General features: G+C 51.4%; 1 protein-coding gene across 7 annotated transcripts in view; it reads left to right on the top strand.

Annotated features, from left to right (window-relative positions):
• Positions 1-23,282, top strand: part of KLHL29 (kelch like family member 29) — a 296,154-nt gene that overhangs the window by 119,952 nt on the left and 152,920 nt on the right. Inside the window, exon 1 of one of the 7 annotated variants that reach the window (XM_073215995.1) lies at positions 5,277-5,441. The exons of the other annotated variants lie outside the window; for them this stretch is intronic. The gene's annotated coding sequence lies outside the window, so the exon portion shown is untranslated. Of the gene's footprint in view, positions 1-5,276; positions 5,442-23,282 lie in introns of those variants that run through there. 7 annotated transcript variants of the gene reach the window in all.

Raw genomic sequence — 23,282 nt, 5'->3', positions numbered from 1 at the left:
ACGTGTGACTCACAAGCACTCAGTAAAGGGTAGGATAGAAGTAGTAATTATAGTAAATGCTGCTGCTATCATTATCATTATTAATTATTACTATGGAAAAACAGCGTCAGTAGGCTGGAGGTTCACCTCCCCACATACCTATAGCTTTCAGGAGATTCGAATCAGCTAGTGCAGCATTCTCATCTTCAGGCCAGGAACTCAGCCTGCAGCCCCCCATGGAGTCTGGAATGGAGAAGACATGAGAGGTAGCCTAGGACACCTGTTCTCACATCAGCCTGACCCTTTGAGATTTGCATAAAGTGCTCAGGGATTTCACTGTGACATGTTTTTCTTACTTAGAAGTAAAGATAAAGGAGTTGGGGTCCACTCAATTGTCTTGTGAGAGAGTGAGGTGGTTGGTCCTCCCTGGAGGGGTGAGCACCCAGGCCACCAGGACCAGCAACCAGACTGAGAGGTCCTTCCCTCCCTCCAGGCCCTAGCTCCCCGCTTTCCACTGAGCCCCTCTTTCCTGACTTGGGCTTGAGCTTCTGCTATTTCCTGGGCCCAGAAGTCAACCCCAGAAATCCTGCCAAAGCCCAGGCAAACGTTTCTCCTCCAGGAAGCCTCTGAGCATCTCCTCCACCCTGGTGTGGGCTCCCCCAGACCCAGTCCCCTGCAGAGCCCCTCCCTGGCCCTGCGCCCAGGCTGTCACCTGCCCTCTTGCAGTCATTCCCAGCTCTGAGCCACCCCACAGCTGTTCCCTCCCTTCTGCCCCCTATCATGAATCCAGTGACCATCCCCCAGAAAACAGGCTGTGGATGGTGCACGGAGCTGAAACACCCAGACCAGGTCAGGAAACAGCCTAAGTGTTGCATCCCCTCTGAGCTCTCAGAACAATGCTTCCTTTTTATTAGGGATGCCTGGGCACCAGGCACTGGGAAAGGGCCTGGTCTATGAGCCTGGTGAGGGCCACTGCCACCAGGCAGCATGTGGAAAAGTGGCTTGTCTCTAGGAGTCCCGCACAGAGTGCCAGGAGATGCACCTTCCGGCCACGCTCTTTGGAGGCTCTACGGCAGCCTGTGCTCAGTCGGAAGCTGCAGTGGCCCCAGGGGCAGACCTCCCTGGGTAAACTGATTCCTCTGTTGTACCCCTCCCTGCTGTCAACCTAGCCCAGCCACTCCCCAGCCCTTCATCCAGGACACTTTTTCCAGCCAGCTCCAGCTCTCATCACCTCAGTGGGATTCCCAGGGCCCCTGGGCCCCGCCCTCTTCCTCCTCCTCCTGGGCATTCTCACCTGCTAGTTCAGAATCAGAACATGCCTTCTGTGGTATCTGAACTCCCTGCATGGCCTCCTGACAGCTGCTGAGACACCCAGCCAGCCCAGGCCAGCCTCCCAGCAGGACCAGGCTTAGGCCCAGGACTGAGATGTCACCCTGCCCGAGGGCTGTCAGCAGCAGGTATGTCGGCATAAACCACCCTTGAGTATCATCCACCCTGGAGAGAAGCCAAGTAAGGGGGACGTAGGGAGAGCAGGGCAGGACTGAAGCCCTGGACGCCCCTCCTCTAACCCTCTTGTCCCTGTCTCACTGAAGGGACTCAGTGGCCACTCCAGCAAGGGTGAGGCCCTAGGTCAGACTCCCACCCCAGGCAGGGCCAAACCCCCCTGGAAATGGGGAACTGGACAGGGTGTGCATTGGGTTAATTTTCTCAGCCTTGGCCTCTGCAGTTTCATGAGATCCAGGATAAGTGCCTTTGCCTCCCAGGACCTCAGTTTCTTGATCTGTGCAATGGGAGGGCCTACAGGAGCCTTTCTGTCTGGGCTTCTGTGATTCATTGACTGCTAAAAGCCTTCCAGCTGGGCAGTGGGGACAGGGAGAACAAAGCACACTTTATTTGCTTGTGTCAGAATCCAAGGAGTGAACTCACTGGGGTTTCCCACCCCTTGCTGGAGGTCAAGGCCAGGTCTCTGCCCTGACTCCCATTCCCTGGGTCCTGAAACCTTGAGACCCCCAGGAGGCCCTGGGAGGGGTAGATGCTGGTGATTAATTACATGTCTTCTGAGTCCAAAGCCAGTTTCTTAATCTCTATTTACATACCCAAACTCTTTCAGAGAAAACAAACTTCTGATTGTAGCATGTAAAAGTTTTCCCATGCTTTAAGGTCACTTTTTCATACATTTTTTTCTTAGGATAACACAAATCCTCATTATAGGTATTTCTGTATTTTAGCGAAAAGGAACCATACTCATCGTAATGAGATCCCCGAATAAAGTTCAGTTCATTTTCATCCTTCTTTCCTCCCTGAATATTATTGTTGGAAATGTTACATTATCATAAACCAGAGTTCAGGTTGCATATAGGGTTTTAACAATTGTCATTTTCCTCTGGGTACAAATTCTGATTACTGCCCACATTTCACAAAGACATTTTACTGCCCCCTCCCTCACTCTGCTGTTTTCTTTGTAGGCTCTTTTTTTCTTTTTGGCAGTAAACACAATCGAGAATTAGGAGAGTTTATGACAGAGTGTTTCTGTGTCCTCTGTCCCTCTTTCCTGCCAGCCGTCTGAGGCAAAGAGCCTACCTAGGGCAGGGGGTAGGGGTGGATGGCCATGTGGGAGGCGGCTGATGCAAGGGGCTTCCCGAGAAGGACCCACAGAAAGGCCCTGGGCCCAAGGCCTCCTGGCTGGGACCTACCTCCCGTGTAGAAGCCATCTTGGAGGTGAGGTTGGAAGTTTCTAGGTGGACTACCATTCCCCTCCATATCTCAAACCACTGGTAGGACCAATGCTTGGACTTTAGAAGTGGGTTTCAGGGTCAAAGACTTTCTGCCTGGCCAACTGAGGCTATGTAAGTGCAGCCTGCCCTTTAAGCCCATTCTCTGGCATCGGGGCCAGCTAGGTGGTCCTGAGTGGTGACTTCCTTGCCCTGCTGAGGCCCAGCAACTACTCATCTCTGCCTGCTCCCTGGGGTCTGCAGATAACTCCCTGTGGGCCTTTTGTGAAGGCCTTCCCTTCCTCCCTACATACTATAGGGATTAAGAAACTGGCTTTGGACTCAGATAAGTCTCTATTTGAGTCCCACTTCCGAGCTGTGTATCTTCATTCCTATACACAATCCCTCATGTGTAAAATGGAGGAGAAGAGGATTAGATGAACCATGTCAAGCACCTTACCCAGTGCTCAGCACCCCCAGGTGTTCCACAGGAATGGGTGCTGTGCCTGGCTTCATTCCCACCATGCTTCCTCCGGCTTCTTGGGGTCTTCTCTTTGTCACTTGTATCCCAAGGAAAGTCCTGGCTTTCTTGTATTTTAACCACGTTGGACAAATCCTTCTGCTCGCCCACTCCCCAGGCCCTGCCTATTGGATGTAAGGGAACATTCTCTGCAGGACCAGGCACTGCCCACTGAGCCCCTCACAGGCAGCCTCCTCCCTGCAGCTTAAAGTGGGAACTACATGTACCTCCCACCTCCTAGGAGGAAACACACTCAAAGAGTTCAAGCCATTGCTCAAGGACACACAGATAATAAATGTCACAGCCAGGACACAAGCCTCTGTTGAATTTCAGAGCCTGCAGGCACTCTGTGGCCTTCAGTACTGTTTGTTACACAGTGAAGCCTTGGGGCTCAGGGATGCCGCAGACGCAGACGCAGTTGGGACTTCTGCCCTGAGCTAAATGACCAAAGGCTGCTGGGTTTGCGGAGGTTGTGCTCCTGCCTTTCACAGTCTTTCTGGGTCTGTCCTCATTCTCAACCATTAAACTTGCTATGCTCATCGTCTTCCCTGAAGCAACGACTCCCCCTCACCTGCTGTGGGCCTGCTTGTTAGAACTGTGTGCAAAGGAGGCATTCATAGGCTACAAAACGAGGATTCGGGGGCTTTCCTGTGAGTGGAGCTTCTGCACCACGATGCCTGATGCCACCTGGTTTGTTTGTTCGAAGGCTGCGTTTGATTGTTTCTTCACTTGTGGCTGTCTTGGGGAGAAAGCAAGAATGGCTCATCCTCATTTCTGGGCAGATTGGAGACATCCTAATTTTTGAAATCTGATCAGAGAAAAAAAATGTGTTTTTGCAAGGTTGGGTAGTCATCCAAGTGGGGTAGGAAAGTGAGGTAGGCCTTTCAGGTTCTCTTCCCACAGTGGGATGGGTACCCCAAAGGGACCCGAGGTCCTGGAGTGTGAGAAGAGAATCCCAAGGCCCAGGCCCTGGGGTGGAAGTTAGGTCTCCTCCAACCCTGCCCTAAGCCCAGACCCCTAGCTTGTATTTCAGCATCCTCTCTTTCTAGATAGTGCCAAGTCATCTGCCATCTCTGGGGGTCAGGCTGCACATCCATAAAGTGGTATGTGGTTGTCCCCCACCATCCCTACAGGGTCTGCACAGAATAAACTGCCCTGAAGGGTCAGCAGGTGCCACTCAGACTGAGGACTTGTGGTACAGGCTTGACTGCTGTTCCTTGCCCTGATGGCAGTCACCAAAGAGCCATCCCCACGGGCAGGTGTTAAGAGCAGTCTCTGTGGGGCCTAGTGTTAGAACCTGCTCACCTGCCCTGCGGGTGGCATGGACATTTGGTGGGGCGGAGGGGTGGTTTCCAGAGTCTGGGCCAGGAGAGGGAGGGCAGAGGCATTCTGAACTGCCTGGCATCCCAACACCTCCTGCTTCCTTCACAGTCTCAATTTTTGCATTTTGTTCAGCAAACTCCAGACTGGGTCAGCTTGCCACACAGATACCCCTGGATAAGAGCACAACGTGTCTGAGGCGAGCCAGAGGTGGAGAGCCTGCATTCCACAGGGAGAGCAGAAAGGGTGCAGGGGTGTTCTCCAGACTGAGTTTTCAAATCCCTCTTAGGATCCTTCCTCCATTCTAAAGCAAAGGACATTAACACTACACTATGGTTCTTGCCCGTGCTGATAAGGAAAACCAGTCAATGCAGGAGTCTCATTAAGAAAATCCTAAAATTTTAGTCTTCTCGCTGCGGCAACATAACACAGTGAGCATGTTAATTCTTACCTCCCTTGGCGCCCCCACCCCTGAAATCCCTCTCAACTGAGGCCAGCAGGATGAACTGCCATCCCTGCTACAGCCTGAAGTCCTGTCTGATTCACATTTGTCCTTCTGCCTTGACATGCAGAGTGAATCTCCAGTCTGTGTGGGTAGGGCTCTGCCCCCCCACACTTCAAATGCCTCTGCAGTTACCCCGTTCAGCAAACTTTGTCTAAATCCCTACTGTGTGCAGGCTACGGCACAGGGCTGTTAAATGTCAGTGTCTAGCTGAGTTCATCTCCTTGGAAGAGCCAATGAGCTGAGGAGAGAGCCCTGATTTACAGGCCAAGCTGCCAGCTGACCTCGTCCCCAGCAAAGGCTGGTTTCAACAGGCTTCTTGTGCAAGTGATCGTTTGCTGTTGGTACGGCTCGAACTTGGCAACGATTCTACAATTCCTGTTAGCAAAGAGAAAGCAGGAACCTTGAAGTAAGTGCTTATCTCATAAAGTGACGGTTCAGAGAGGAAGGCTCCTGGCTCTTTCGGGAGCTTGCCTTCAGCTCTGGCTCTGTAGTGCTAATGAGCTTTTTACTGGCCTGCTCTCCTCTTCCAAACTCCTACCCCAGCTGGGGTTTCTTTTTCTCCCCATGCCACCTCCATGAGGTAGGTAGACTTGACTCAGGTATTCCCATCTCTCAGAGGAGGAAGCTGAAGCTGGAGAGCTGAGATGACTCGCTCACTGTCATGCTAGGGAGTGGCGGAGCCTGCCTAAACCAAGTGCCCGGCTCCTCATCTGCAGCTCTTTCCACTGCACCCAACCGGAGCCGGCCTCCAGGGCAGAAGAGCCTGCCCGGGCTCCGTGGGGGAGCGGGAGCTTGGGCCGAGGGGCGGAGGAAGGGTGGGAGATACTGCAGTACCCGGGACTCCGCGAGAGGTGCCCAGGGGCAGGCCGGGCCGACACTGCCGTGGTGCAGTGATAGACGTTCGCAGCTCACGGGTGGGTGGCCCACGCGTGTGCTCACACCAGGGTGGCCGCGCTGCTGGCAGGCCAGGGGGCCAGGCATCCCATTTCAGCAACATGATCTCGGCACCGCGTGAGTGAAGGGAAACGTGCCCGCCCGTGGGTGTCTGTGGTCTTCAGCCCACAGAGGGCTGGGGGCCCTGTAGGGCCTGGGCGGTGTCCGGAATCTCTCGGTGCCATGTGTTCCGTGTCTTTGCTGGCCTTGCCAAGCTTTTTCACAGTAGGCAACGCTATATGTCTCTCCCAAGATCCTGTAAGAAAACCGTATTTTAAAGTCAGAGTTTCAGAGAACTTCACAGGGAAAGGAGCACATTTGGTCTGAAATCGGTCCAGGAAAACAAAAGCCTCCCTGTCTCCTGGCCTCTCAGCAAAAGAATTGAAAAGGCATTTTCCGAGACAGAGTGTGTGAGGGGACAGGGTGGGGGGAAAGCGATTTTTATTTGCTAGGGATCATATTTGAAAGTAATTCTGCTCCCTATAATTTTTTTATTCACACTGTCTCAGACTTTGGTTCTCGGTGGGTGACTTAGAGATCGCCACAATTTGCTGATATTCTAGTCCCTAAGGCAGACTGTTACTTTTAATGAATGGAATCTGTTTTGGAGAGATTTCCCAGAGCCAGCTGAGCACCCACGTGCAGGTGCAGCACCCAGGACCAGGAGAAGGGAGGCCAAACGCAGGACTTAAGGGTGCCGGGAGCCAAGTACTCCCGTCTAGACATGGAGGGGCGAGGGGAAAAGTGGAGGAGCCGGAGAGGGCCCGGCCTGCGCCCGAATGAAAGAACTCCCACTTTGTTCGGCTGCCTGCTGTTGTCCCAGAGCCCAGCCCCGCAGGAAGGCAGAGGAGCTTCTGGGGCTCAGCCTGGAGAATTCCTTTCTTCTTTTCTTGCTTCCTGCTACGCCACGTGGCTTCAGATCATGACATTTTAGTTCAATGCTGTCAGTGCCTTGATCCGAGGAGAATGTCTGTGTACCCAGGTCCCTTGGCCAAGAAGAAATGGTGCCCAGAGCCTGCTGGCATCTGCTCCCGCCCTCTGTCTCCCTTCCTCTCCCACATGACCAGCAGACAAGGAACACTTCCTTCCCTCAAGCAGTGGGGCAGAGCTAAGCAGGAGGGGGTGCAGGCCAGGCCCTGGGCCCCAGTCCTGAGCTGGCGTGCCTGGTTGGGCTCAGCCGCGGCCCTCTCCAGGAAGGGTAAGGTACAGAGCCAGCGGTGACTTGTCTGGCTCCTCTGAAACCTAATGATCAGATAGCTGCGAGCCCCAGACCCTGCCCTTACCCAGAGGGGAGCCTGCAGAGCCAGGGGCCCACCAGCTATTTTTAGAAAGCTATCAGGTGCGCAAGATTCGCAGTTGCCTTCTTCCACCTGTTTGGGGTCATTATAGGGATCTTATGTCTCTACCACAGGCCCTGCCTGTTCTGCCACTAAGCTCCCTCGCCATGTAACCCAGCCATCTCTCTGGCCTTGCCTGGACCTATGGTCATTTTGTCCTTGGAAGCACCGATGTTGGACACTAATGCTTGCTCTGCTCTGCTTCCTTGAGTGGGAGTTTTCTAAGGTCAGAAAGTAAAGTCAGGCCACAAAGAATCTTGGTTGGGAGCCCACCATGAGGAGTGCTGATTCATTGAGCAGAAGGTCTGGGGGCTTTGTTCTACCAGGAAGGAACACAGTGTGTGCAGTCAGGCTGGGGCATGCCCGTGCAACCCCGGAGCTCACAACCAGCAGATGCAGGGAGCTCTAGACCACCAGAGGAAGCTGCACAGTGAAGGCCGGGCCCGAGCTCAGCCTCCAAGGACCAGCAGGGTTTGGGGTTTGATCGCCGAACACAGGAGGGGAGGCATCGCAGGCAGAGGGAACCATGTCAGCCTTGCTGACCCAGAAGTGGGCATGTCTGGGAAGCTCGAGGGGACAGTAAGGCTGGCGCAGAGGGCTCTGCATGGACAGTGGGCAAGGAACCTGAAGAAAGCAAGAGGTGGTGCCAGGTATCAGAAGCTTTGAATGGCAAGTGAGGTGTTTGGACTTGATCTGATGGATCTAAGCCACGGAGGGTCAGAGCAGGAGGGACCAAGGAGCCTGAAGGTGTGGTGGCCCATCAGCGACCTGCCTGCAGGATGGTACAGGGTCTTCCCGGTTCCAGAGCAGTGGCAGCAGCTGCGTTGGGGCAGCATCTTCGTGGCCCCGCCCTCCATGCCTGGTTCCCAAGTCCTGTGAGTGTGGTGAGCTGGGACTGGCTCAGCGGCTCCCAGGAGCCCCTTGTTGACCTCTCTCCCCAGGTCCACAGTCAGGGACATCCAGCAGTAGCTTGACAGCGTGGGAATTTTTAAACAACAGAGACCGGCAGCTACAAATCAGGGTCTCGCTAACCCTGTTTGCTTTGTTCCCCACTGCCCCCAGAGCCAGCTGTTGACCACTTACTCGCACAGCATTGCGGGGGGAGTGGGCCCTGAGGGACTTATGCTGAGGAGTAAGAGTCAGATCCGCAGTGGCCTCACTGACCTTGCGTGGCACGTTGAGGACAGCCTGCCAAGGAGGCTGAAGGGCGGGCATGGGGACGAGGCCTCCCCAGGAGCACTGAGCAGTCCCAGCTTGGCCATTTGTCAGATGATGCTGAAACCAAACTCCTTTACACTGACTGCAAGGCCTGGGATGCTCCACAGCCGGAGGATGCATGCTCTTCCTACCTTTCTGCTTCCTTGCCTGCGCAGGCTTTGCCCCAGCTGCACTGAACGACTTTCAGCTCCTTAAATGCCACCTGCTTCTCCTCCCTCCAAGCCCGGCATGCGCCGTACCCCCTCAGAATCCTCCCCACTCACCCCATCTTGGGTGTCTTCTAGCTGGTCCTGGGCCCTGAAGCCCCGGACCTGGGGCCTGGCACTGAGGGTGTGCTCAGTAAATGCACGCCTGTCTGCAGCTGTCCTCTCACGCTAACAGAGCCTGAGAGACGAGATGGGGAGGAGCTGCCTTTCCCAGGGCCGGGCAGGGGAGCTCACCAGCAGACAGCGTCTGATTAGGGCTTCAGCAAGACTGGTTAGCCTTGACTACATGGTGAAAACAGCAGGATTTGTTCAATGCTTAGAGACACAAAGTGCTTACTAGCCCACAGAATCCTCCCAACAGTGTAGGAGGATGAGTAGCAGTCCCATTTCAGAGAAGAGGACACTGAGGACCATCTGGAAGGTTGCAGGCCTTGACCCTGACCCCTGGGACTGAGCTGGCTTCCTGAACTGAGGGTTTCAGATCATTTTTCCCGAGTGAGCTCAGAAGTCAGGAGCAGCCCAGCCTCCTCCAGGAGGTCAGGGTACAAGGCCTGACTCCAGAGACAGGCCTGCAAACCCTGTCACCACCCCTCAAGGATTTTCTTCTTAAAAATGGTCATTAGTGATGGCAGTGAATACACTGTTGCATTTATTGCTCTTTTGGGAACAGAAAAACCTGGCTTCTTAGAACTGTTGTATTTTATTTTTCTGTAAAGAGGAAATTAATTTTAGTCTTTCTTTTTAGTTTAAAATGTTGTTCTTTGCTTTTTCTGCCCTACAATTTAAAAGGAAACATTTGTCTGTTGGGAAAAGAAATGATAATTATAGACTAAAAATTGTTTCTATTCTGATTTGAAAAAGTGTCAAAAAAAAAATTCTATTGCACAGATGGGGCCCTGCTGACAGAGGGTGTTTAACAATGAAGCCCCAGGCCAGTTTGGGGCTCAGAATGGCATTTGAGGTGGATTTGGGCTCCAGCATCATCTGGGTGAGGGGCTTTTTCTGAGGCTGGTCTTCATTTCCCACGCTGGTTAGTAGCTCCTGTAGGGTGCGGTTCACCAGCATTAGGTAGCATGTGGTTCACCAGCAGTAGGAAGGAGATGTAACTGGGCAGTTTACCTGTGGATCATGGGGCCACTGTTAGGTGACCTGTGCAGACAAGGCTGGACACTCCCTTGCATGGCCTGGGACCTCCAGAGCCACCTAGCTTTATCCCTTAGCTGAGAATTTCACTTTTCAGCCTCACAAAGCTGTAACTGCTCCAAGTCCATCGATCAGTATAGCAAGAAACTGATTAGACTGTGAAATTAAACTAATAGTCATGCTACTAGCCCTTGATCAGTGGGGAAAGAGCTCAAAGTGAAGGCTGTTTCCAAAATCTGTATTAACCTTTGGAAGAACTCCTAGGCACACACGTGTTCCCCAGGTTCCCTTCCTCCCTGCAAACCCAACGCAATTCTCAGTTTCCAATGCGGTGCTGCTTTTGCATGAGTGTCGTAGGAGGCCAGCAAGGCCAGGGCCAGACGAGTCTGCAGGGCAGCTGGCGTGGGACATCCGTTTGGATCTTGGGGTGGCTGAGAGGGGTGGCCACAGTGTTTCTAATGCATGGGTGTGTGATCCCCAGTCACCGTGGGCTCCAGGCTACTCCCTAACCAAATCTTGGGCCCAAGGACATAGCACTGACTAGAAAGTTCCTTTTTAAAAATCTCACATGAATCCTGAGTCCATCCCACCACTATGCACACCACAGGGTGGGACTTGCTGAGCCCCTTGTGTGTTTGATCGCACGAGAAAGAGCAGTAGTTGTGGTCCTCAGTCTCCTCCTCTTCCCACCCTGGCCCCCTCCCTGCCAAGCATAACTGACTGAAGGCAATGAGCAGTGCTGGAGAATGAGGGGCAGACCTTAAGGCTGGTCTCTGATATGTCCTGATCACACTCAAGGGCCAATTTGGAAGGTAGAATGTAGGTGATGTTGAGAAAGATTCTCCAGCTTGGACCAGCCTCCACCTCCAAGCCTTGCAGGGGTCATGGAGACTGGACTAGGCCTCCCGCCCCCCTGAACTGACCTTCCAGTTCTTAGGAGGCCAGCAGTGCAGACTAGGCTCTAGTCACATTTCAAAAAAAAGGCTTGCTTGTCACAGAGTCAGAGACCACGTCTCCGGTGTAGTCAAGTTCCGAGAGGCTACAGTTTGTCACTCACCAAAGAGCTGAGCATGGACTGAGATGGGCCTCAAACATAAGCATCAAGACCAGTTCAAGTACAGGACTTCAGTCCTTTCGCCTCTGCCCTGCATAATCTCAGCCCTACATAACAGAGAAGGCAGGTGTTATTACCCCCAGTTAAGAGACAAGCAAACTAAGTCTGGGTGACTGAAGCTGTGTGGTCCCACTGCTACAGAAAAGATGAGCCTGGCCCTAGAGGCCTGGCCTAGAGCCCTTTGCTTGCCCAAGTTCTCTCCAGGGGGCTGAACTGGAATTAGTGAAGTCTGTGTCCTTCCCTGGCCCCGAGGAGGAGGAGCCTGCACACCCTTCCCATTGGCCATCCCACGCTTGGCCTCCTCCAGGACCTGCCAGTTCCATCGCAGTGGAATGTTGCCAAGGATCAGACCCCCTCTCTAAAAGTGGTGATGGTATTTAATAACTAATTACGCTAATGATCCTGCAGAGATGCCGGAGACCTGTTTAGGAGAGATGTCAATTAGAGCCATCTGCACGGTGAATGAAGGAGCCCTACCCCAGCTGTACTGTTGAAACATGTTAGCGTTTTCCTACCAGCGGCCATATGGTACTTAACGAAAGTGAATTGTTCACACTGCACAGCCCGTGCCTCCCGATGAATACCAGCATTTTGTTTGGGAAAATAGTTCTTCAATCTAGTGGAATATTTCTCGGTGCAATAAGTAGCGAGTTGGATGCCGGCAAGACTTCCTTGAATGCGAAAAGACTTCCATCACCTCAAGATGTTCCTCCCTCCATCCCAGCCCGTGCCCTGCTCCCACAGTCTGCCGGGCCAGCCCCACCCCAGCTCCCGCAGCCCACCTGTGCCCAGTCCTCGGCGTCTGTCTTTGAATCTGCTCGGGAGAGCTGAGGCCGCACGGGTTCTTGCCCCACCTCACCTGGGCATTTCGGTTTGTGTGAAATCAGAAGCAGGAGGTCCGAGGCTGTGGAGAATGGGAGCACTGAGCTCCATCTGGGCATGAGGCGTTGGGCAAAAGTCCTTCCAGAGTTGCAAAGTACACATGATGTTTAATTGGGTGTGTGGCCTCGAGGAAGGGTTAACTCCCTATTTGTGGCCTGTTCCTCAGAAGAAGTGCAAAAGCTCAGGTCCTCACCTGGGTGCTCGATGACGTAGAGAAGAACTGTTTCTGGGGCTCAGCAGAAGCCTGCCCGAAGCCTCTCTCCCCCTTGTCACCAGCACAGACAAGGCCACCAATCAGTAGTGACCAAAAGTCATTGCCACCTGATGGCCATTCGCTGACCTGTGCTCAGACAGCTCGGGCGCAGGGCACAGCCACCCTGTGGGCCCCATTCACTGAAAACAGACATGTTTCAGAAGCAGAGCAATGCCAAGATCAGGCATGTGTTGTACTGGGAGGTGAGCTGGTGACTGTGCTCTGATAGATACACTTCCCCCACCACCCACTGCCAGCTGGTGTGGGCAAGGAGACAGACACTCCGCTCCCTCATGGGGCTGTGGCCTCAGTGAGCCAAAGGCCACCATCATGGACACCGGGAGAAAGCTGTCTGATCGCAGTCTGCTCTGGGACCAACAGGATTTCACTTGCCAGCAATGTCCATTCTGGAACTTTCCCTAGAAGCGAAGTCATTTATTCAAGCTTACTAAAAGGTAAGATTGAGTGCCGTTAGTGACACCAAAGATCTGCTGCAGTCCTGATACTTGAGATGTTCTTTTCAAAACTGTGGTCCTATAAATCTCACTTATTTTCAGTTCAACAGCAACTGATCCCAAGTTACAATAATGATCCTAAGTCCAGCAGAACACATCCTTAAGGGAAATCTTCCTGGGTGAAAAATAGCAGAAATATACTCACATCTGTCCCTGATCAGCTGATTGCACGATTGTTTTCCACAACTATGCTCTGGGTTTTTTCTCATTCTCATTGACACCTGGTATCAAAACAGACGTGAGCCTGAAAGAACCGAGTCACAGTGACTCTCCGGTGGCCCTCCCAACAAGGCGGCAAAGGCCTAGGGCAGCCTCTATTGTCCTTGACCATGAAAGGCACCCAGAGGACTTGAGGAAGTCACCAGCATTTCCATTGGGCTGATTTCAGGGTGCCCTCCAAAGACCAGAACCTGCCCTGCTGCCCTTCTCACCCCATTTGGAGCCATGCCTGGGAGATACCCTAAAGAGTTAACCTTTCCTCATTTGGGGAACAGGGCTGGAGGAAGGCTGAGGCCAGTTTGACATATGCTGCCTGGTCTGAACATGAATACTGTGCTCAGACACTGAATTTGATGAATTGTCTTATAAAATTTAAAAACAAATTTAAAACTCTATTAACTCCCTGTAATGGCCTCCTCCTGGAGTGCACACACAGCAATGGCTCACTGGCAAGGAGAAAAAAAAATACTCTGGTGCAATGTGCTTCTCCTGCAGCAGAATGGAGGTGGCTGGGAGCTGGTGATGTGTAGTGGGCCTACTTGCCCTTTGTGCCTGTGTGGCTTCCTGCTCCCAGGTCAAGGGCAAGGCCCCTGTGAACGGGCCCTTGCAGGATCCATGTCAAAAGGTTAGACTTCGGCTCCTATGTTAAAACCTAAATTCCACTTCCTTTTGAGGCTAAAACACTTCTTTCAAGATGGAACCAGGAGAGTGATGAGCTTACAAGCTGTGGCTGAAGCCCAGAGGGTGGAGGGCCTCACCTACACAAGAGGCCTGTGGTTTGGGGGACAGCATGTAGGTGTCAGGCAGGAGGAGGTGTCCCCAGGGCCAACCACCCAACTGGCTGTGCCAGGAGAGGGATCAGGGCAGGGAGGCTGTCCATTGTTCACCACAGGCCTCTGCAAATGGAGGCACATTCTTGGGGAGGGGGGTTGGCCTGGCTCCAGACTATCAGTTGGAAAGAGATGAACTTCTGTTGAGGAAGGCGAGTGCCGGGCAGCTGTGTATGCACGTGGGCAAAGAGGCAGCGCCCTGCTGGCAGTGCAGAGTCCTGGGGCCTGGGGAGAGCTACCTCCTGTCTCTGCAGCCCAGACACCCAAGCTGAGGAGCAGAGCAGCAGGTGTGTCCTGGTCTTTGGGGAGCTCAGGAGGTTTTCTGCCAACCAGAGGTTCTCTGAGAGCAGCTCTCTTCCTTCTGTGCATACAGGGTGGTTTGGAGATATTTGGGGAAGAAAAGAGGTGGTGTGCGTAGCAGCAGGCCCATGTACCAAGAGAGCGTGAAGAAACTATGTACATGAGTGTGTAGGGTGAATGTCTGTGTATGTAAAATAAGCTGTGCCTTGTGATATGGCTCCCCACCGGCCATTTGTGGATTGACAGGTTTCATGTGGACTCTGGATCTGGGGGTGTCTGTCTTTCTGAAAGCATCCTTATTAGGGGCTGACATTCCACCCGCTTTGGGGAGGAGGCCAGAATGGTCTGGGCCAGGGTGCTGAGGGACTGTGGAGCTCCTGGCCCACAGGATTTGTGGCATTTGCTCTAGAAAATATGTGAACCTTTCCCAGGAGTTCGGTAGCTAATGCGTAACATGGAGCCCCTGGGGGTGGACAGAGGTTCTGGGCAGCGTCTTGGGAGCCTGGACCCTGGCTAGCAGATAAAAGCCAGGTAGACCCAGAAGCTCCCACAAGCTCCTCCCCTGCAGCTCCGGGTGGGTGGAGCATTTGGGATAAAGAGAAGGGAGGTGACGGTTGTAATCCCCCTCTCAGGACTAACAGCGTAAACCAGAATCAGGGCATCTGCAGTAACGAGAAGAGCATTTCCCCATCCAGCACACTCCCTACAAGATCCATTCCTGGACCGTCGTGCTAATTACAGGCCAGCTGTGCTTACAACCTTTGTGAACCTGCTTTGGGCCATTTTGTATAAATAAGACTGCTTTTTAGAAAAAATAACTTTACTAATTAGCCCCTGTTATTTTACATAAATGAGATTTTCCTATGACATTAAAAAACAGAGAGATGTGTATGCAAAATGCCAAGCTTACAGAGCTCTTTTTGTGAGTGTAATATTTCTCCTGCCATTTTAATTGAAATTTGAACCAAGTGAGGAGCATGGGGAGTTGAAGGTCCGCCGTCTAGGAAGCCAGTCAGCATGGCCTCAGTGCCTCTCCCATTCCCGTGCTGTGCGGCAGGCCAAGGCTTGGTTTTAGTGTATTTCTCCCCACAACACAGTAAACAGCAAAATAACATAGGCTTCAGAAACATCCAGACCAGGGGGTGAATCTGTGTGTGGATCTAGGTGTAGACTGTGGGACCTGGGAAGTCACACAGGCGCATCGCACCTAAGAGGACCTTCCTTGCAGGATGCTCTTCACCATTATGATTTTATTTTTGTTAAAGAGAATCAGGAATGTGAGACACCTATAGCTCACTGCCTGTTACATAAGAGGCGTTCAATAAGCGATGGTTCTTATTATGCCTCAATGCCTTTGTTGGCACACAGTGTCCTCCAGCCTGGAATTTTCTTCTTTTTTGCCTCTGTTGAAATCTTGTGCATCCTTTAAAGGGCCAGCCTGAATGCTCCTACCTCCAAAAGGCTTCCTCGTTGGCCTCCGTATGCCTCTGCAACAATGCAAGATGCAAACAAACTCATGTTCCAGCCCAGAAGCCATTCTTCTGCCTGTTCTGCTCAGTGCTTCTCCAGCTGCTCTGAGCTTTGCATGTAGGAACCATTCTTCCCCTTCCCCTGCCACGACGGCGCCCAGCCCCATGCCTGGTACAGAGTGGGCACTCGAGACAGGCTTGTAGAGTGAAGGGGTTTTGAACTGGTGAGTGAAACTGAGGTCCCACAGTCTGTTTGGGCTCCAGTGGTTCAAAACTGCCCCTGCCAATCTACTGTGTGTGACTAACAGACTGCAAACTAGAAGGAAAAAGAAATGCCTGTTATTTCTCACTCAGAGCAGAGGACATCTTGGGTTTCACAGCCTGGACCCCCCAACAAGGCTTTTCCTAAGCCCCCAGCCCTGTGGGTGCTGCAGCAATATCAGCTGGCTCTAAAAGAAGCTGCTGAAATGCCATCTGGCATGAAGGAACTTTCTGGTCTGATAGGAATGGTCTGTATCTTGATTGGGATGGTGGTTATGTGGATGTATATACATTTGTCAAAACTTGTCAGACTGTACATTTAGGATTGGAGCAATAACTTTTTGGAAACTGTACCTCCATAAAATTAGTTAATTTTTTAGAAATGTAGCCTGCCCAGATGGGCCAGGCTGAGGGGAGTATTCTGATTTTCCTGTCTTCTCCCCTGACTGTGGGTGAGGTGGCAGTGAGAAGCATCAGAGCCAGCATGTCACAGGATTGCTCTAGGAGGAAAGGGACAAGAAGAGCCTCTGTTTGTGGAATGACAATCCTGTCACATCTGAGCTGGGCCTGGGTGCACTGGTGCCTCCCCTGGGAGCTCCCCACAGACCACCCCTGAGGAAGGCTAAGCACTAGCTCTCAGCCCTGCAGCCTCACTCAGCACAAGCCAGAGTCCACATCTCACCAGAGGAGACAGGGTTAACATTAATGTAAACATCCATTTTGTATGTATTTGCACGCCCATGTTCTTGTTCACAATTGCCAAAAGGTGGAGGCAACCCAAGTGCCCATTGATGGATGAATGGATAAACAAATGCAGCCTCTACAAACAAGGAAATATTATTCAGCCTTAAAAAAGGAAGGAAATACTACATTCATGGATGGACCCTGCAGCACAGGTGAACCTTGAAGGCATTCTGCTAAACCAAATACACCGGACACAAAAGGACAAACGCCGTAGGAGTCCCCTTACGTGAGGGACTTGGAGTGGTCAGATTCCCAGAGAGAGAAAGGGCAGGGTGGAGACCAGGAGGCAGGGAGTCGATGTTCATGGAGACAGTGTTTCAGCTGAAGAAGATGAAAAGATTCTGGAGCGGGATTGGGGTGGTGGTCACCCAGCACTGTCAAGGCCCTTAATGCCATTGAAGTATAACCTTAAAATGGTTTGAACGGTTGATTTTATATTCTGTATATTACACCACAATTAAATTTTAAAAAAATTTTTAAAGAGCTGAAAAAGAAATCCAAGGCCTAAGTCTGCCCCTGGCACCCATAACTTTTGACATCTCATATTTCAAGAGACGATGCTTGGCTGAGGATTAGATTTCTGATCCTAAAAACCAAGATGTAGAAAATCCAGGCCATGTCAGCCCGCCTACCGCTGCCTTGACATCAGAGTGCAGTGCGGGCCCTGTCAGAATAGCAAGCGTCCTTCCTGACTGCTGGTCCTCTCGTCAAGGCAGTCACAACACCGGCTCAACTTAATTTTCTCATGTTGGCTCTCACAGGCAACATGCGGCCTCAACCTGACAGCCGAGGGGCGGATTTTCCTTTACTGCTCTGGAAACTCCCAGCATCATAATTGGGGTGACCCAGCCTCAAGGCCCAAGGGGCCCTGAGCTGCAGAAATTAGAGCGCACTCCACGGAAGGGGCCTGGCCATCAGCGGGGGTTGGCTTTTGGCCTGTAATGCGGAGGGACACTCAGCACTTGGCACAGCAGGGAGCTGGTCCCCCAGACAGGCACACGGCTGAAGAGGTAAGGGACCGACTCTCCCACCTCTGCCTCAGGGACCGATGGATTTGTCCCTTGAATGTCATAACACTGCTTCCGTCACCATCTCAAATTCACAACTAATACCTTGCACGCTCAGAGGAGAAAATATCTTGGCACAACAGCTTTCTGCGAGGGGCTGCTGACCTTTTTGTTTGCAAAACAAACCTAGAATGTTGAGACCTGATATCTCACCATGAAGGTTTGTCACATTCAGGCCTTGAGGGGAAGGAAGGGAAGATCTGTCAAGAGGCCTGAGCCCACATGTGGAAATTATACACTGTTTACCCCAGGGTTGGTATCAATAAATGCACACCACACACTGCAAGCAAGGGCAGTGGCATTTGAAGACAAACTTGGGGTTTCTCCTCCTACCTAACAAGCAGTGAAACACAGAACACCCCTGCACACACACACTCTTCTGCAGGTATGGCCGAGAGGGCCGTTCTGGACCTGACTGGCACCCCCTCTTGTCTGTTCCTGTTGCCTGTGGAGCCTGCATGAAGGCACACTGCTCGTGCCCCCCACTCACCTACCTCTGGTGATCGCTGGCCTGCAGTCCGGCTTTTCAGCTCGCTTCTGCATTTGCTCTGAGTTCCCTCGCGATGCCATCAGTGGCCCTCAGATGGCTCCCTGCCTCCCTCTCCATGGTCAGTCTGCAGCCTCACTGGACACTCTGTGGGCCTAGGGGAAGGGACTACTTTCCCCCCTCTGTCTCCTCCATCGAGCAGCTATGAACGGAAAGGTGTTTAAAGTCCTTTAAGAAAAAGTAATTTCTCTGCTCGGTTTGAGCAGTCGATTCCTGCAGTGGGCAGAAACTCGGACTCCATGACATTTTATATGTAACACAATCTGACACACACACACACACACACACATACCTCCAGCAGAACAAGAGAGACCATCCTGTTTAACCACTTATGACCAATATTTTGTGAGCTACATCAGTGCTTGGAGTGCAGAGTTGTTTTAACTATAAACATGCCAGGATCCATCTGTGAGCAGAATTCAGAGCACAGAAATGGGGACTAAAGGAAGCAGCGGCCCATCTGGGGTACTTGGAAGGGAGGGTCTGTGGGCTTTTCGTTGAGGTTCTGGGCATTTGGGGCTTGGCCACCTCCAGGCTGCTTCATGGTGAGGGTTTGCTGCAGAGGCAGGTCTCAGGCCAGCCCAGCTCTCCATCCATGCCTAGGCCAGGATGGAAGGGTTAGATTCTAATGACACTAACTTCATTTGGTACTTGGGGCTACTGGAGGCTTTAGAATGTTCCCAGGGGATGTCAGGATTCATGCCATGGCCTTGGATACTTGGATACTTCAGTGCTTAGGAGTAGGAAACACCCTGAAATCCTATGATCATTTGTCCCTGAGGGAAAAGGAGGCTCTGGTCTGTAAAGGAGAGTAGCTCTGTTGGCACTAAGTGTACCTACAGACCTTGCTTGGTGGATTAGAAAGCAGGTGCACCATTGAGCTCATTGGGCTGGACCCCAATTAACACTTGGGAATACAGAGATCAGGAAGGAAAAGGGGCTTATGCAAATCCATACCCAAGAAGTGGCAGAACTAGGACTGGTACCCAGCCCTCCCCCAACTCCCAGTACAGGAGACCTTTGACACCTAAATGGGTTATGAACTGGTCAAGGCAGTGCTCCTCCATGTGCACCCAGTTCACCTGCAAGTTCATTAAAGGGCAGATTCGGATCCAGCAGGCCAGGTGGGGCCTGGGATTCTGCATGTCTAAGAAGCTCTCAAAAGATGCTGGTGCTGCTGGTCATAGGACCAGACTTTGAGGAAAAAAGATGCCTGGAGCCGGCTTCACTGGTGAGAAGTACAAAGCTGGAACTCCTAGTTCTCCATCATATCCACTTGGCTCCATTCTTGTTCTGTTTCTACCAAGACATCTAAGAGCTTTTGGCCTAGTCCCCCAGGAAGGAATTATCTGTCCCTGTTTGTCGGCTCCCTGCTACCCAGAGCCCCGGTGCTCCCTGGCATGCAGGAAGCTGGAACCATGCCTGAGGAGTGTGTGCCAGACGCTGGGAGGAGTGTGCCTATAGCCCTGTGGGAGTGAGCATGAGAAATGATCTCTGATCGTGGGGACGATGCTGTGGCCTATGTCACTCTGTTCATTGGGCTGCAGCTTGACAAACTCTAGTGCATAGCATCCATCCTCAATATTTGTGACGATGTGACAATGTATGCTACTGATTTCTTTCAGAATAAGAGGTCCTTGGTGGCAAGATTGTCAGGGACTCTGCTTTTTCCACCAATTCTCACTTATCTGGAAACTTCTACCCAGAGCCTAGATTGAGAAAAGACCAGAAAGCAGTTCAGAGGAGCTGATAAAACAAATAGGCACAACCAAGTGAGTGAATCCACCTAAATCTTGTTCTTTCTTCATTGTCAATCTCTTGGGCCTTAATTCAGAATTATTCTTTTAAAAAAATACAAACTAACTATAGGATTGGCTCCCTGAGTTCTAAATTCAAAGCAAATTTTGCAAATAGCTGATCTGGCAAGAATAAGCAGAGGGACTGACTGGAAAGATAACAGAGGCAAGCAACATCTTCTAGGAGCTAATCAGAGGTGAAGCAGCAGCAAAACTCTAGAATGGGATGTGCGCCCAAAGGACGCAGTGCGGTCTGGGCCAGTCGGTGTGGGGACCCTGGATCCCGCAGGCCTCCTTTGGGCCTAAGCATGATGCTGTTTGACAGCCTGGTGCGTCTGTGATGTTAAATTCTGCTCAGCATGGTGGGAAGTATGCAGTGTATTTCAGAATATTCTTTCTTTAAAATGGCTCAGATGTTTTGTTCTTTAAGTTAGACATTTAGAGGAATCAGTTTCATCTATCTCAAAAATATATCTACATGTAAGAAATTGACACTTGCGTTAATAATGCCAGTGGACTTGGATGATGCTATATAATCCATATTCTGCCTCCTCTGGTTACTTCAAACATCTCTTGTCCTTGTTTTCTCTTTTCCCAATCTCTTATTAGAAGTGTTTGCCACAGTTTCTAGCCTTGCTGTACTTTGAGCTTTCTGCAGTTTGACCAGTTACTCCCAAACCCTAATGACTCCAAAACCGTGTGTCTCTGGCCTCTAACTTCCTGTTAAACGACCTTCATCCTGATGTCCTCCCACCTCAGATTCCATAGATCCAAACACAAAACCCTCCACTTCCCTCACAAACCTGTGTCCGCTTGGGCTTCCTCGTCACACGGAAAGGTCGAGCCGCCCCCCTCCTGTGATTCGGCTCTGGTTTCCTCCCCCTTTGTAACTTCTCCTGTTCAGCTCCTCTCTGTCCTCTGCCACAGCTCAGACCCTCGTCAGGCCTCCCTGGGCTGTTTCCACAGTTTCCCAAGTCGCTCTGTCCAGTTACCCACCCCCAAGTCCCTCTCCCATAGGTCTGTCCTTGGCGCCCCGGAAGTGTTCCCTCCTCCTCACAGTTTCTCCTCAGGGGCCTGTGTCCGCACCTCTGCTGTCCAACATGGCAGCCATTGGCCAGCTGTGCTATTTAAATCAATTAAAATTAAATACAGATCTTTCTCAGCTTACAATGAGGTTATGTCCCAATAAACCCATTTTATGCTGTAAATATTATAAATCGAAAATGCAGTCAATACACCAAGCCTACCGAATATCATAGCTCAGCCTAGCCTACCTGAAATGTGCTCAGAATACCGCCATTATCCTACAGGCGGGCAAAACCATCTAACACAAAGCCTGTTTTATAATAAAGGGTTGAATGTCTCATTGAATGAGTTGTGTACTGTACTGAAAGTGAAGATAAGAATGGTTGTCTGGGTGCAGAGTGGTGGTCCGTGTATCGGCGGATGGCCCTCGGGGTCGCACGGCTGCACTCGCTACCTGCCCGGCCTCACAAGATACTATCTACATACCTCTAGCCTGGGAGAAGATCCAAATTCAAATATCAAAGTAGAGTTTCTACTGAATGTGTATTGTTTCCACACCGTGGTAAAGCTGAAATCCTGTAAGTCAAACTATCGCATGCTGGGGACAGCCTGTAAAATTAAAAATTCAGTTCTTTGGTCACGTTAGCCAGTTTTTGACCACTCAGTAGCCACATGTGGCTAGTGGCTACCATCTTGGGTGGCACAGATTATAGGGCATTTCCGTGATTGCAGAAAGTTCTGTTGGTCCATGCTGTGCTTTCACCTTGAGATCTTCTTCCTCTCTCTCAATCCTTCCTGTTTCCCTCCATCCCAGATCCCCTCATCTTAAGCAGCACAGGATTTAGTTCTTCTGGTAGTATGTTAGAACACTTTTCATTGCAGCAAAGAGGAACACAACTCAAACCAACTTAAGCAAAAAAGAGAACATGTCAGCTCTTGGAGCTGAAAGGCTTGGCAACAGCTTCTGTCATGGGGAGACCGAAGACGTCCTAGAATATCAGACTCTTGTCTCTACTTCTCTCATCACTGGCTTCATTCTCTGCTCGGAGATCACTTGCTCCCCGTGACCTAGTGCAGTTCCAGCTTACGACATCCATACCGTTCATGATCCCAGGGGAAGAGAAACCCTTGATTTCTGAGTTCATGTATCAGACCTAAGGGATTTGGGTCTGCCTGGACCATGAACTCTGAATCAGTAATTATGGCCAAGGAACTAGAACACTCTGATTTGCATGGCCTGGTCATGCGCCCACCCCAGTGGTGGGTCAGACCACCCAAATGATGTCCAACGAGCTGCATATGGGAAAGGACAATTCTGTTATTGGATGAAGGGGGAATGAATATGGGACAGACAACACAGAATCCACTATTGAATTCTGCTCAGAACCTTTCTGCCCTTCTTCATTTGATGGTAATCTACCTGATGCCTAGCAAAGTATCAGAACAGATCTCAACGAATAGTTGATACACTAATGGATGGAGAAATTAATCAATGGGTGGGTGTGTAGACAAGGATGGATACCTATATTCCTAGCTAATGCTGTGGGGTGCTATGGGGAAGGTAAGAGGAGAGAACAAGGTCTCAGAACTCAGGGCTCACATGCATGCTCAGCAGAAACACCACTTACTGTCCGATGATCTAAGATCACTTTGAGGATTGGTCCAGCCCTGCCCGACAATGTGCTCCTTGAGGCCAGCCCTCTAACAGCCACCTCTGCACCCCTCACAGCCCCTGGCACAGTGCTGAGTGCCGCCCAGGGCTGGCTGGTGAGCTGCAAGTCTGGCCCCAGCCATGTGCATCTTGTCAGTAAGACAGGAGCTGACCGGCCACGCAGAGTTGCTCCGAGTGTCAGAGGCAGCAACTCTGTGAATTTCTGGCCTGAGACACCATACATTCATCATTCTTACTCAAGCCCCTCAACAATTGAAAACAGGCTTTTTTAAGAAGTCCCAGCCAAACAAGCCACATAACTAGTGCTCGCGACAGACAGCAGTGGGGGTGGTGCCTTCGTCTCGTGCAGAAGGATGCGTGGGTTTTGGCCCACGGTACATCTCCCGGGAACCAGTAGGTGTGCCTTCCATCCTCTCATTTCTGGCAGGGGCCTTGGTAGCATGGCTGTCGGAGCTGTCTAGTAAACTGGAGAATTAATCCTGGGAAGTAATTAGCACTCCAGGGAGTGGGAGGTGTGGGCCATGTGTTTTGTCGTCTATGTCGCCATACCAGTGGCCTTGGGAAGCCGCCTTAACAAGCCTAACAGGCTCAGTCGGGCAACCAAGGTAGTGTGGCATTTTGTTCTATTTTAATTGCCATCCCTTTAATCTATTGTTTAAAATAGCCTCTCAGAATTTGGCAGTCCTATTTCTTCCCTGGTAAGTGTGTGCTTTTC

This window comes from Manis javanica, chromosome 1, assembly GCF_040802235.1.
Source record: "Manis javanica isolate MJ-LG chromosome 1, MJ_LKY, whole genome shotgun sequence".
Lineage (NCBI taxonomy): Eukaryota > Metazoa > Chordata > Mammalia > Pholidota > Manidae > Manis > Manis javanica.
This window is presented reverse-complemented; position numbering and strand designations above follow the sequence as displayed.